The sequence below is a fragment of the Trachypithecus francoisi genome, unplaced genomic scaffold (genome assembly GCF_009764315.1).
Source record: "Trachypithecus francoisi isolate TF-2019V2 unplaced genomic scaffold, Tfra_2.0 Contig01451, whole genome shotgun sequence".
NCBI lineage: Eukaryota > Metazoa > Chordata > Mammalia > Primates > Cercopithecidae > Trachypithecus > Trachypithecus francoisi.
This window is the reverse complement of record NW_022681432.1, coordinates 4028648-4043304: the sequence shown is the minus strand read 5'-3', so window position 1 is coordinate 4043304 and position 14657 is coordinate 4028648. Positions and strand designations below refer to the sequence as shown.

At 37.5% G+C, this 14657-nt stretch overlaps 1 protein-coding gene across 1 annotated transcript in view; it reads right to left on the bottom strand.

Annotated features, from left to right (window-relative positions):
- The window catches only part of RPS6KA6 (ribosomal protein S6 kinase A6), a 147582-nt gene that overhangs the window by 24978 nt on the left and 107947 nt on the right, over positions 1–14657 (bottom strand).

Genomic DNA, 14657 nt, shown 5'->3' with positions numbered 1-14657 from the left:
AAATTTAGTAAGGAGAAAAGTCGTACTTTGCTCATCATTAAACCTTATCTGACTTTTTCTATGTATTTGCCTGAGTATTCTGAGGGATTCTTGAAAAGTATAGTTAGTGATAGAAGTGAGATAATAAAGAGTTTTATGAGATAGGCCTCTTCAAATATTAAAACGTACTTCTATGTCTTAAATTTTACTCCTGGAGGTGTCTATTGGTAATGAAAATTTGAAAAAGTAACATTTGATTGTCTGTCAGAGTGCTTTTATACATTTTTAACATATCACTAACAGTTACTGAACACTTACTATGCATCACATATATAATCTATTTTTATACACACACACATTTATATACTACAGACAAGCTGTTTAATCTTCTAACAACACTGAGGTAGGTAGTATACTATCTTCAGTTTACAGATGTGGAAACCAAGGTACAAAACTTAATCAACATTCCCAAGGTCACACAGCTTACATGGCTCATAAGTAACAGGGTCAGGCTATAAATCTAGGCAGTCCGACTCCTGAGTCATAGTCTTAATTGGTAAACTATACCAGCTCTCATTCTTCCCCATTAATTCAAATATGATGCCTGAGCTTATATAATTATTACTTTCTTTTTAAAGTAATAACTATCACACAGACACAGCAAGTGCTCAATGCTTATAGCATTAAGACAGCATTCTTGGAAAATATAAAAATCCCTGTTCCAGAAAAAATCAATTTTTCATGATGAAGTATAAAATGTTAAATTTTATTATATATTCACCAAATGCACTTAAATAAATTAGGTACAGTTAATGCTAGGATGGCCACAAAATTTGTCATGTAAATAGTGAAAGGCATAACCCAGGACTCTCCCAGGCAAACTGTGATACACGGTCATTTTGTTAAAAAAAAAAAAAAAAAAAAAAACAGGATATAATTACTCTTGGAGTAAAATTCAGCTAAGTTATATATGACTAAGTTACATTACAGATGTTCTACAGGTACGTTAACTTACAAGATGGTCAATTTAGACTGGTCAAAAAGACTGACTAACAAAAGCAAAGTAGATTATCCTGATGTGTAGCTCAAATGATAATGTAGTAAATGTCGCCCTGTCATATATACAAAACAAAATTTTATAATCACTGTTTCCTAAGATATTAACAGAATGCTGATTAGTTCAAAGATATTATTAAAGAATGTTGAAGTCATCAAATGACTTCATAGCAAAAGTATCAATATTTTGTCACTTTCTTTAATGGAGGCTAAAGTAGTTTTAAGAGTACAGAATATATTTATTTTTAACCTTCCTCAATATTATATAACAAACTCTCCTTCACTGAATGAAAAGCAGAGGATGAATGACAAATGAAAGAGAAAGTGGCCATTATCTGAGGTATTAAATAATACTCCCTAAATTTTCTTGGTAAATAAGAGAAAAATAAGCTCATCCATATTTTTAAAAAATCTGTCATTTTCATATGAATAACTTTTCATTTTTTTTGAAGTAGATATGTTAGTGCTGGCCAGTTAAAAATGAAATATACTGAGCTATGACAAAAATAATCACTTATACATAATCAAGCATTTAGTAAGATGACCTAATTGGAAGAAAACCATTATTACCCAAAATTACTAATTTAATCTAACTATCTGACTTGGACCTCAAATATTTTAAGTTGGTCCATTTCTTGACTTTATTTTTGTTCCATTGATCTATTTCTTTTTCCTCAGATTTTAAGTTCTGGGGTACATGTGCACGATGTGCAGGTTTGTTACATAGGTAAACGTCTGCCATGGTGGTTTGCTGCACAGTTTAATCCATTACTTAGGTATTAAGCCCAGCATGCATTAGCTATTTATCCTGAGGCTCTGCCTCCCCTGATCCCCGTAACAGGCCCCAGTGTGTATTGTTCCCCGATATGTGCCCATGGGTTCTCATTGTTCAGCTCCCTCATAAGTGAGAATACTCAGTGTCTGGCTTTATGTTCCTGAGTTAGTTTGCCAAAAATAATGGCTTCCAGCTACATCCATGTCCCTGCAAAGAACATCCATTTATGGCTGCATAGTATTCCATGGTATATATGTACCACATTTTCTTTAACCAGTCTATCATAGATGGGCATGTGGGTTGATTCCATGATTTTGCTATCATAAATAGTGCTGCAGTGAACATATGCATGCATGTATCTTTATAAGAGAATTATTTATATTCTCTTGGGTATATACCCAGTAATGGATTGCTGGGTCAAGTGGTATTTCTGGTTCTAGTTCATTGAGAAATCACCACACTGTCTTCCACAATGGTTGAACTAATTTACATTCCAACCAACAATGTAAAAGTGTTCCTATTTCTGCACAGCCTTGCCAACATTTGTTGTTTCTTGACTTTTTAATAATTGCTATTCTAACTGGTGTGAAATGGTATCTCATTGTGGTTTTGATTTGCATTTCTCTAATGTTCAGTGATATTGAGCTTTTTTACCTATATTTCTGGCTACATAAATATCTTCTTTTGAGAAGTGTCTGTTCTTGTCCTTTGCCCACTTTTGAATGTTTTCTTTTCTTGTCAATTTGTTTAAGTTCCTTAAAGATTGTAAATACTAGGCCTTTATCAGATGGATAGATTGAAAAATTTTTCTCCCACTCTGTAGTCTCTCTGTTCACTCTGATGATAGTTTATTTTGTTGTGCAGAAGCTCTTAAGTTTAATTAGATCCCATTTGTCAATTGTTTGCTTTTGTTGCAATTGCTTTTGTCATTTTTGTCATTGAAATATTTGCCTGTTTCTATGTCCTGAATGGTATTGCCTAGATTTTCTTCTAGGGTGTTTATAGTTTTGGGGTTAACATTCAAGTCTTTAATCCATTAGGTTAATTTTTGTATAAGGTGTAAGGAAGGGGTCCAGTTTCAATTTTCTGCATATGGCTAGCCAGTTCCCCAGCACCCTTTATTAAAGAAGGAATCATTTCCCCATTGCTTGTTTTTGTCAGTTTTGTCAAAGATCAGATGGTTGTAGATGTGGTCTTATTTCTGAGTTCTCTATTCTGTTCCATTGGTCTATGTGTCTGTTTTTGTACAAGTATCATGCTGTATTGGTTACTGGAGCCTTGTAGTATAGTTTGAAGTCAAGTAGTGTGATGCCTCCAGCTTTGTTCTTTTTGCTTAGGATTGTCTTAGATATTTGGGCTATTTTTTGGTTCCATATAAGTTTTAAAATGGTTTCTTCTAATTCTGTGAAGAACGTCAATGGTAGTTTAGTGGGAATACCCTTTAATCTATATATTGCTTTGGTCAGTATGGCCATATTCTTGATTTCGATTCTTCCTAACAATGAGCATGGAACGTTTTTCCACTCGTTTGTGTCCTAATTTCCATGAGCAGTGGTTTGTACTTCTCCTTGAAGAGGTCCTTCACTTCCCTTGTTAGCTGTATTCCTAGGTATTTTATTGTTTTTGTAGCAATTGTGAATGGGAGTTCATTCATGATTTGCTTCTCTGCTTGCCTCTTGTTGGGGTATAGAAATGCTAGCAATTTTTGCAGATTGATTTTGTATCCTGAGATTTGCTGAAGTTGCATCAGTTTAAGAAGCTTTTGGGCTGAGATGATGGGGTTTTCTAGATATAAGATCAAGTCATCTGCAAAGAAAGAAAATTTGACTTCTCTTTCTATTTGAATACCCTTTATTTTGTTCTCTTGCCTGACTGCCCTGGCCAGAACTTCCAATTATACGCTGAATAGGAGTGGTGAGAGAGGGCATCTTTGTCTTGTGCCTGTTTTCAAGGGGAATTCTTCCAGCTTTTGCCCATTCAGTATGCTATTGACTGTTGGTTTCTCATATTATTCTCTTAATATTTTGAGGCATGCTCCTTCAGTACCCAGTTTATTGAGCGCTTTTTTTCTTTTTAACATGAAGTGATGTTGAATTTTATCAAAGGCTTTTCTGCATCTATTGAGATAATTGTGGTTTTGTCTTTAGTTCTGCTTATGTGACGAATCACAATTATTGATTTGCATATGTTGAACCAACCTTACATCCTGGGGATGAAACCAACTTGATTGTGGTGGATAAGCTTTTTGATGTGCTGCTGAATTCAGTCTGCCAGTTTTTACTGAGGATTTTTGTGTTGATGTTCACCAGGGATACTGAATTGGAGTTATTTGTTGTTGTTATATCTCTGTCAGGTTTGGTATCAGGATGAATCTAGCCTCATAAAATGACTTGGGGAGGAGTCCCTCCTTTTTGATTTTTTGGAATAGTTTCAGAAGGAATGGTACCAGCTCCTCTTTGTACCTCTGGTAGAATTCAGCTGTGAATCCATCCGGTCCTGGGCTTTTCTTGGTTGGTAGGCTATTACTGCCTCAATTTCAGAACTCATTATTGGCGTATTCAGGGATTCAATTTCTTCTGGTTGTCACAGGAGGGTGCATGTTCCAGGAATTTATCCATTTTTCTAGATATACCAGTTTATGTGCATAGAGATGTTTATAGTATTCTCTGATGGTTGTTTTTATTTTTGTGGGATCACTGGTGATATCCCCTTTATCATTTCTGATTGTGTCTATTGTCTATTGATTCTTCTGTCTAGCTAGTGGTCTATTTTATTAATTTTGTTTTTTTAAAATCAGCCCCTGGTTTTGTTGACTTTTTGAGGGTTTGTGTTTCTATATCCTTCAGTTCAGCTCTGATTTGGTTATTTCCTGTATTCTCATAGCTTTGTGTGTCTTTGCCCTTGGTTCTCTAGTTCTTTCTGATGTGATGTTAGTTGTTAATTTGAGATCTCTCTAGCTTTTTGATGTGGACATTGAGTGCTATAAACTTCCCTCAACACTGTTTTAGCTGAGTCTCAGAGATTCTGGTACATTGTCTCTTTGTTCTCATTAGTTTCAAAGAACTTCTTGATTTCTGTCTTAATTTCATTATTTATTCAGGAGTCATTCAGGAATAGTTTGTTCCATTTCCGTGTAGTTATGTGGTTTTGAGTAAATATCTTAATCTTGAGTTCTAATTTGATTGTGTTGTAGTCAGAGGACTGTTATGATTTCAGTTTTTCTTTTTTTTTTTCCTGCATTTGCTGAGGAGTGTTTTACTTCCATTTGTGTGATCAATTTTAAAGTAAATGCCACCTGACAATAAGAAGAATGCATGTTCTGTTGTTTTTTGGTGGAGAGTTCCAAAGATACCTATCAGGTCCTCTTGATATAGAGCTGAGTTCAAGTCCTGAAGGTTTTTGTTAATTGTCTGACTTGATAATCTGTATAATATTGTCACAGGAGTTCTAAAGTCGCCCAATATTATTGTGTGGGAGTCTAAGTCTCTTTATAAGTCTCTAATAACTTGATGAATCTGGATGCTCCTGTATTGGTGCATATATATTTAGGACAGTTAGCTCTCCTTGTTGACATGAACCCTTTAACATTACATAATGCCCTTCTTTGTCTTTTATCTTTGTTTTTTTAAAGTGTATTCGTCAGAAACTAGGATAGCGACCCCTGTTTTTTTCTGTTTTCTATTTGCTTAGTAAATTTTCCTCCATCCTTTTATTTGAGTCTATTGTGTCTCTGCAGGTGAGATGCGTCTCTTAAAGACTGCATACCAATGGGTCTTGACTGTTTATCCAGCTTGGCATTTTGTGTCTTTTAATGGAGGAATTTAGCTTATTTACATTTAAGGTTAATATTGTTATATGTGAATTTGATCTTGTCATTATGATGCTAGTTGGTTCTTTTGCATACTTGTTTATGTGGTTGTTTCATAGTGTAACTGGTTTGCATACTTCAATGTGTTTTTATAGTGACTGGTACCAGTTTTTTCTTTTCATATTTAGTGCTTCCTTCAGGAGCTCTTGCAAGGCAGGCCTGGTGGTGATGAATTTCCTTACCATTTACTCATCTGAAAGAGACCTTATTTTTCCTTCGCTTGTGAAGTTTATTTTGCTCAGGTATGAAATTCTGGGTTGGAAATTCTTTTAAGAATGTTAAATATTGGCCCCAAGCTCTTTTGGCTTGTAGGGTTTCCACAGAGAGGTCAGCTGTTAGTCTGATGAGTTTCCTTTTGTAGGTGACCTGGCCTTTTCTCTCTGGCTACCCTTAACATTTTTTCTTTCATTTCAACCTTGTAGAATCTGATGATTATGCGCCTTGCGGTTGATCTCCTGGTGGAATATCTTACTGGGGTTCTCTGGATTTCCTGAATTTGAATGTTGATCTTTCTTGCTAGGTTGGAGAAGTTCTCCTGGATAATATCCTGAAGTGTGTTTTCCAACTTGGTTCCAATCTCCCCATCTCCTTCTGGTACCCCAATCAGTTGGAGGCTTGGTCTTTTTACATAGTCCCATATTTCTCTGAAATATTTTTCATGTTTTCATTCTTTTTTTCTCTATTTTTCTTTGCCTGTCTTATTTCAGAAAGATAGTCTTCAAGCTCTGAGTTTCTTTCCTCTGCTTAATCTATTCTGCTATTGATACTTGTGATTGCATTGTGAAGTTCTTGTGTTTTTCAGCTCCATGAGGTCACTTACGCTCCTCTCTAAACTGGCTATTCTAGTTATCAGCTCCTGTTACCAGCTATTGCGTTATCATGATTCATAGCTTCTTTGCATTGGGTTACAACATGCTCCTGTAGCTCAACAAGGCTTGTTATTACCCACCTTCTGAAGCCCACTTCTGTCAATTCAGCCATCTCAGTCATATGAAGGGGAAGAGGTCCTCTGGCTTTTTGAGTTTTCAGCATTTTTGCATTGATTATTTCTCATCTTTGTGGGCTTATCTACCTTTCATCTTTGAGGTTGCTGACTTTTGAGTGAGGTTTTTGTGATGTCTTCTTTTTTTTTTTTTGATGCTGTTGTTTTGTGTTGCTTTCTGTTTGTTGTTCTTTAAAAAGTCAAGCCACTTTTCCATAGAGCTGCTGCAGTTTGCTGGGGTACTGCTCCACACCCTAGCTTTCATTGATTTTCCCTACCTGGAAATATCACTGGTGAAGGCTGTGAAATAGCAAAGATGACAATCTGCTCCTTACTCTGGGAGTTCTGTCCCATGGGGATACTGACTTGTTGCTGACCTGTATGCTCCTGTAGGAGGTGTCTGGAGACCCTGTTGGGAAGTCTCACTCAGTCAGGAGGGATGGGATCAGGATCTCACTTTAAGAAACAGTCTGGCTGCTTTTTGGTAGAGCAGGTGTGCTGCATCGGGGGAACCCTTCCTTGTCCTGACTGCTTGGCCTCCCCAGAGACAGCAGGCTGGAAAGACTGAGTCCAACTACCTGCAGAGATGTTGCCTACCCCTCCCCCTGGGGATCAATCTCAGGGAGAAATCAAGAGTTCTGTCCCAATAACCTTGGCTGGAGTGGCTGAAATTCCCATAGGGAGGCCCCACCCAGTGAAGAAGGATAGATCGGAGTCCCAGGAACAGAAGCAGTCTGGCTATGATCTGGCACAGCAGCTGTGCTGGGTTGTGGGGAACTCCTCCTCCTCTGGACTGCCTGGACTTCCCAAAGCAGGCAGGCTAGAATGGCTGTTGACTGAATTGCAGTAACTGGTGCCACCCCTCCCCCAAGGGGCTCCATCATAGGGAAACATCAAATTTCTTCCTCTATAACCCTGGCTGGAAGTGCTGAAGTCCTCCAGGGAGGACCTGCCCAGTGAGGAGAGATGGATTGGGGTTCCACTCAAAGAAGCAGTCTGGCCACAATCTGTCACAGCTGCTGTGCTGCTTCATCAGGGACTCCTCCTCATTTGGACTGCCTGGACTCACTGGAGCTGGCAGGTTAGAATGACTGACCCAGCCAAATCAAAGAGTTGGTAGCCACCCCTCCCCCCAGAACTCGGTCCATCTCAGGCCATTTCCAGCCTGTTGCAGCTGGTTGGCTAGAATTCCAAGTCAGTGGGTCTTAACTTGTGAGGTGCCATGGAAGTGGGGCCCACAGAATGATGCTGCCTGGCTCCCTGGATTCAATTACCTTTCTAGGATAGAAGTTTGGAAGGGTCTTCTGCCCTGCTAGAATTCCAGGAGCCAGAGTATGCAAAACTCTTGGGTCTTGGGTCTCTGTGTGTGCCTGAGCAGCTGCCCCACTGAGAATCCTCACAGCTCTGTATATCGAACCAAAGGCCCTGGTGGCATAGGCTCATGAGGGGATCTACTGATCCATGGGTTGCAAAGATCCATGGGAGAAGCATGGTTCTCTAGGTGGGGTCACACAATTGCTCACCACTTGCCTTGGCTGGGGGTGGGGGTTCCTTTGTCTCCGTGCCACTCTGAGGGTGTGTCATCACCCCACCCTGCTATTCTTTGTCCTCCATGGGTCGAGTTGTCTGCCTAATCAGTCTCGATACAAGAAACTATATATTTCAACTGAAAGTGCTGAATTTACACACCATGTTCATTCCTCTCCATGAAAGCTGTGGACTGCACCTACTTCTAGTTGGCCATCTTGGCCCCTCTCAGTGTACTCAGGTTTCTTATTTTTAATGTTCATTTTAAGTGGATAAAAGCCAGCAAAACTCCAAATACTTTGAACACACACGAATATAGGAGCATAGCAATTTTCCTATTCTCACAGTATTCAAATTTAATTCCAAGTTGAAGTTTGGAAAATACTGATTAATAATTAATCACTTCTATTTTCAACGTAATCATGTGTCTGAGGTAAAACTTCTTTATTACTCATACTGTAAGCATGTTTATTTGGTCAAATGTGTAACAATTAATATATCCTCAGTATAAATGAATAACTTCCACACATACTTAAGCAACGCCTGCTTTGATCACAAATAATAATAAATAATTATCTCTCAGAAAAAAACAAGGGTAGATTTCTAATTATTGCATTTGCTAATGTACCTTCCTAGCTTGGTTTAGATAGTGTAGACTTTCACTAGTATAATTTGGCATGAAGCATTTGAAAACTATGGTACTATTATAAGTTCTAGATGAACTTCAATGTATTATTTTAACTGGAAAACTGCTCTGTAGTACAGATCATGTAAAGGATAATGTATTAGTTCATTCTCACACTGCTATGAAGACAGACCCAAAACTGGGAAATGTATAAAGAGGTTTAATTGACTCACAGTTTTGCATGGCTGGGACAGCCTCAGGAAACTTAGAATCAGGGCAGAAGGAGAAGACCAAGCAAGGCCCCTTCTTCCCAAGGCGTCAGGAAGGGGAATGGATGCAGGGGAAACTACCAAACACTTACAAAACTATCAGATCTCATGATAACTCATTCACTATCACGAGAACAACATGGGGGAAACTGCTCCCATGATTCACTTACTTCCACCTGGTGTCTCCCTTGACACATGTGGATTATGGGGATTACAATTCAAGATGAGATTTTGAGTTTGGACACAGCCAAAATGTATCAGGTAATAAGGTTCTGTATACTTCATGTCCATTACTACAGAAACAAAGTGAGTCAACAATAATACCTTTCTTTTGAGTCTTCAATTGTTAAAGGGTTACAGACCTCTCATTCCTCCATTTAACCTGCATGAAAAAAGCTAATAAATACTTTTTTTCTCTAAGAAGTTTTCCCTAATGTGAGTGGATTGAAAAGAGTACTAAACTGAAAATCAGTTCCAACTGTGCCACTCATTAATTGTGTAAGTTAAATTCTATATGCCTTGGTTTATCTGCAAAATGATGAGGTGATGGACTACTTGCCTTCTAGCTCTATAAATCTATAACCTGTAAATACATGAAAAAATCATCTTCTATTAAAAGCAACTTCAAGCCAAAATGAAAAATAAGTATTTATGTAAAACCTCACTGCTTACTGCAAATTATAGTCACTCATAATAGGACAACTGCTGTATAAAATGTATCAAACACACTTGCTGTGTAAATTAACAATGCAAGATATACCAGAAGAAATGATTAGCTTATGAAAGTGTATCCAATTGAGTACTCATTATGCTAGATGTGATAGAAAATGCAAAAATAAATATGTTATTTAAGGCCCCGTAAGTGTGAAGAACAAAATGTACCCAAGTGAATATATGACCAGGCAGAATGTGGTAAGTGCTGTTATAAAGTACATACCAAATAGTAATGGGAAAACAGTAGAGGAAAAGTAGAAGAAACAACACATGCTGGTGAGGCTGTGGAGAAACAGGAATGCTTTTACACTGTTGATGGGAACATAAATTAGTTCAACCATTGTGGAAGACAGTGTGGTGATTCCTAAAGGATCTAGAACCATGAATACCATTTGACCCATCAATCCCATTACTGGGTATATATCCAAAGGAATACAAATTATTCTATTATAAAGATACATGCACGTGTATGTTCACTGCAGTACTATTAATAGCAAAGACACGGAATCAACCCATATGCCCATTAATGGTAGACTAAAGAAAATGAGGTAAATATACACCAGGGAATACTATGTAGCTATAAAAACAAACAAACAAACAAACAAAAAAACTATCATATCCATTGCAGGGACATGGATGGAGTTGGAAGCTATTATCCTCAGCAAACTAACACAGGAACAGAAAACCAAATACTCCATGTTCTCACTCATAAGTGGGAGCTGAACAATGAGAACACATGGGCACAGGGAAGGAAACCACACACACCAGGACCTGCGACTGTTGGAGGAGGGGCGGGAGGAGAGACAGCATCAGGATAAATAGCTAATGCATGCAGGGCTTATTACCTAGGTGATGGGTTGATAGGTGCAGCAAACCACCATGGCACACGTTTACTTATGTAACAAATCTGCACATCCTGCACATGTATCCCAGAACTTAAAATTCATAAAAACATTATACTTTTCAAAAAAAGAATATTCAGGGAACCATGACCTCACCAAATAGACAAAATAAAGCATCAGGTGCTACATGAACAGGTGCTCAAAATCACTAATCATCTGGAAAATGGAACTCAAAACTGCAATGGGGGCTGGGCACGGTGACTCAAGGGTGTAATCCCAGCACTTTGGGAGGCTGAAGTGGGCGGATCACGAAGTCAGGAGATTGAGGCCATCCTGGACAACATGGTGAAAGCTCATCTCTACTAAATATACAAAAATTAGCTGGGCGTGGCGGCACCTGCCTGTAATGCCATCTACTCGGGAGCCTGAGGTGGGAGAATTGCATGAACCTGGGAGGCAGAGGTTGCAGTGAGCCAAGATTGCGCCACTGCACTGCAGCCTGGAGACAGAGTGAGACTTGGTCTCAAAAAACAAACAAACAAAAAATGCAATGAGACATCACCTCACTCCAATCAAAGTGGCTACTATCAAAAAAATCAAAAGATAAGTGTTGACAAAGATGTGGAGAAATGGAAACCCTTACACACTGCTGGTGAGAATGCAAATTAGCACAGTCATTATGGAAAACAGTATAGCGGTTCCTCAAAAAATTCTACCATTATTATCCAGCAATTCCACTGCTGGATATATATTCAAAGGAAATGGAATCGGTATGTAGAAGAGCTATCTGTATGCTCATGTTCACTGCAGCATTATTCACAATAGCCAAGATATGGAATCAACCTAAGTGTCTATCAACACATGGACTGATAAAGAAAATATGGTGTGTATATACATAATGAAATATCGTTCAGTCATAAAAAAGAATGAAATCCTATCACTTGTGGCAACATGGATTAACCTAGAGGACACTGTGTTAAGTGAAATAGCCAGGCACAGAAAGACAAATACCACATGATGTCACTTATATGGAGAATCTAAAACATTGTTCTCATAGAAATAGAGAGTAGAATAGTGGTTACCAGAGGATGGGGAGTGGTGGGTGAGGAGATGGTGAGAGATTGTTCAATGGGTAGAAGTTAATCTTTTAAAAGAGACAAACGAAGAGGCAATAAATAATTTATGTCTGATGGGCAGCAAATGTCACAGTTCTCACAACTAAAGGGCACTAGTTTAAGAGGTTATGGGAAACTGAACAACAGTTTACTTTCATGGCTAGTTTAAAACAAAGGTAAGCAGTAGAACTGTTAAAATGTACATGAGATAGTTTCTTAAAAGGTTCGCATAGCTCCTAGAAAAGTTTCAAAGACAGAACTAAAGTCACCGGATCCATAAAAAGGGATTATCTAAGAGACCTTATGAGATATGTCAACAATATCCCTAATATCTTTTTCTATGAGAAGTTTTCCAGATTACCAGGCTAACAGAGGACATAAGAATAAAACTAAGTTTTAATATGTATTATTACTTAAACACCAGACAGGCCTAAACTTAAAATTCATGGAACATAGAAAATTGAAAATTTGAGCACAATTGGCATGTAAGTCCCCATCTATTTCAGCAGATTGTTTTTGCATTTTTAAAATAGATCACTTTTATTCTGCTAGTTCCATAAAAAACAATGTAAACACAACCATTCTGTACATCTTGCTAGTGAATTCACATAACGCTTAGTTCCCTAATCCTTTGACCTGCTCAATTTCTCCAGTTATTTTCTGTTTGGACCACTGGCCACAGGAGTGGAGGGAGGTTGGGGCTTAGGAGAGAACAATGTGGCTTTTTGGTATGACTTGTTTTATTGCTTGCCCTTTCAGCACACTCCCATTACTCCTAACCCAAAGTTTGAGATTTAAGCCCTTAAACCTATAGGAATCACCATCAGCTTTTTCTCTTTCTGTTTGTTTGTTTTGCATAGGCATAACTAGGTTAGTAATGGGAGACTGGTATAGAAAGTGGTGAGGAGCTGAGGCCAACAAATTGCTTTAAACACAAGATGAAAATGCTCTGTTCTGTCCACACAAAGAATCACCTAATACTGGTGTGAGGCAGTCTCACCTAGCTGTGGAGAAGTCCTTGGAACTAGATCTCAGAAAGACATTTCCAGCTTTAAGTCAGTAGACCTTTTGGCAATGGGCTAACTCCCTTGAAGAAAAATAAAAAATAAAAAAAGAGTTCTACTTTAAAGACCTTGCAAGTGGAGACCGGACACAGTGGTTCACACCTGTAATCCTAGCACTTTGGAAGCCGAGGTGGGCAGATCACGAGGTCAGGAGATCGAGACCATCCTGGCAAACACAGTGAAACCACATCTCTACTAAAAAAAATACAAAAAATTAGCCGGGCGTGGTGGTGGGTACCTGTAGTTCCAACTACTCGGGAGGCTGAGGCAGGAGAATGGCGTGAATCTGGGAGGCAGAGCTTGCAGTGAGCCGAGATAGCACCACTGCACTCCAATCTGGGCGACAGAGCGAGACTCCGTCTCAAAAATATATATATATATATATATGTAAATATATATAAATATACATGTAATATATATAAATATACATGTAAATATATGTGTGTGTGTATATAATAAATAAATAATAGATAGATAAATAAATAGATAGATAGATAGATAGATAAATAAAAGACCTTGCAAGTGCAGAACTTGTCCGACAAAGATTCTTGGAAATGTTAACGGAGATAACTCACATGGGTAACTATGGGCCAACCAGGAGCTATCAACAGCCTGATCTCAGCAGATGTTTTTTAAAAGGAACACAGGAGAATCATATGCATGGCTTTAAACATTAAAATTGATCCTTGGTAAACTGTATTTTCTGAAGCATAAACTGGATGACTAGAAAATACATATTTAATGAATAATACTAGTAGTTCTAATCACATTACATGGGCAAATTTTGCAAATTACAAATAAACCAAATTGCATAGAAATGAATTTTGGAGTTACAAGGAACCAAAGAAAGATTACCACTCAGTTTTCCTGGCTTCTATTCAAGTGTTCCTTCTACTATACCTCACGGCATACTTGTACTAAGGTTAAGATCCAAACAGAATCCCTTGTTTGTTTTTCTAATGTTTACAATTTAGTGACAAATCCCCAGTTTATTTATCCTGACAACGATCAGGATGCTGGAGTTACTTTGCAATGTATTCTACAAACTGGCTAGTGTTCTTGAGATAATTAGCACATATTAACTATAAGCAATTACTTTTGTCATAAAATGTGTTGTACTTCAAATTGTAGCTTAAAATCTTCCGGGACCTAAAAGCCACATGGTGACAAGCGATGAGTTTTCATTTAAAACTTAAAATTTAAAAATTACAAATGTAAGAAATTAGTTTTCAAGCCTGGATTGACTATTTTTTCCCCAAAATAAATAAGGCCAGTTATGCTGAACCTTCACTAACATGACAGCCACTGGCCATATGTGGCTATTAAGTACTTAAAATGTGGGTAGTCCATATTCACACAGCTATAAGTATAAAATATACAGTACATTTTGAAGACTCCATATGAATAAATATAGAATACCTAAATCTTTATATTGATTAGATGTTGAAGTAATAGTATTTTGGATATATTAGATTAAACAACATATATTACTAAATTTAATTTCACTTAAAAAAATTTTAATGTGGCTACTAGAAATTTTTAAAGTATGTATTTGACTTGCATTATATTTCTATTGGACCACTCTAAGCCATCAGGAATGAATATCCAGATGCTACAGATACATAGTCCATTCATTCTCTAAGAAGAAGTTAGCATTATAAAAATTGTCTACATAATCAAGTCAATTTCTGAGTGAAAAGAAAATGATATGGAAATACATGGTAAATCTAGAAATAAACTTTAGTTGGCTTTAAATATATCCTGTTTCCAAAATTTATATTTTTTTGTTTTGGTTAATACAGGAACTAGTTAATATTCCCTGCACATATGTAAACTGATCA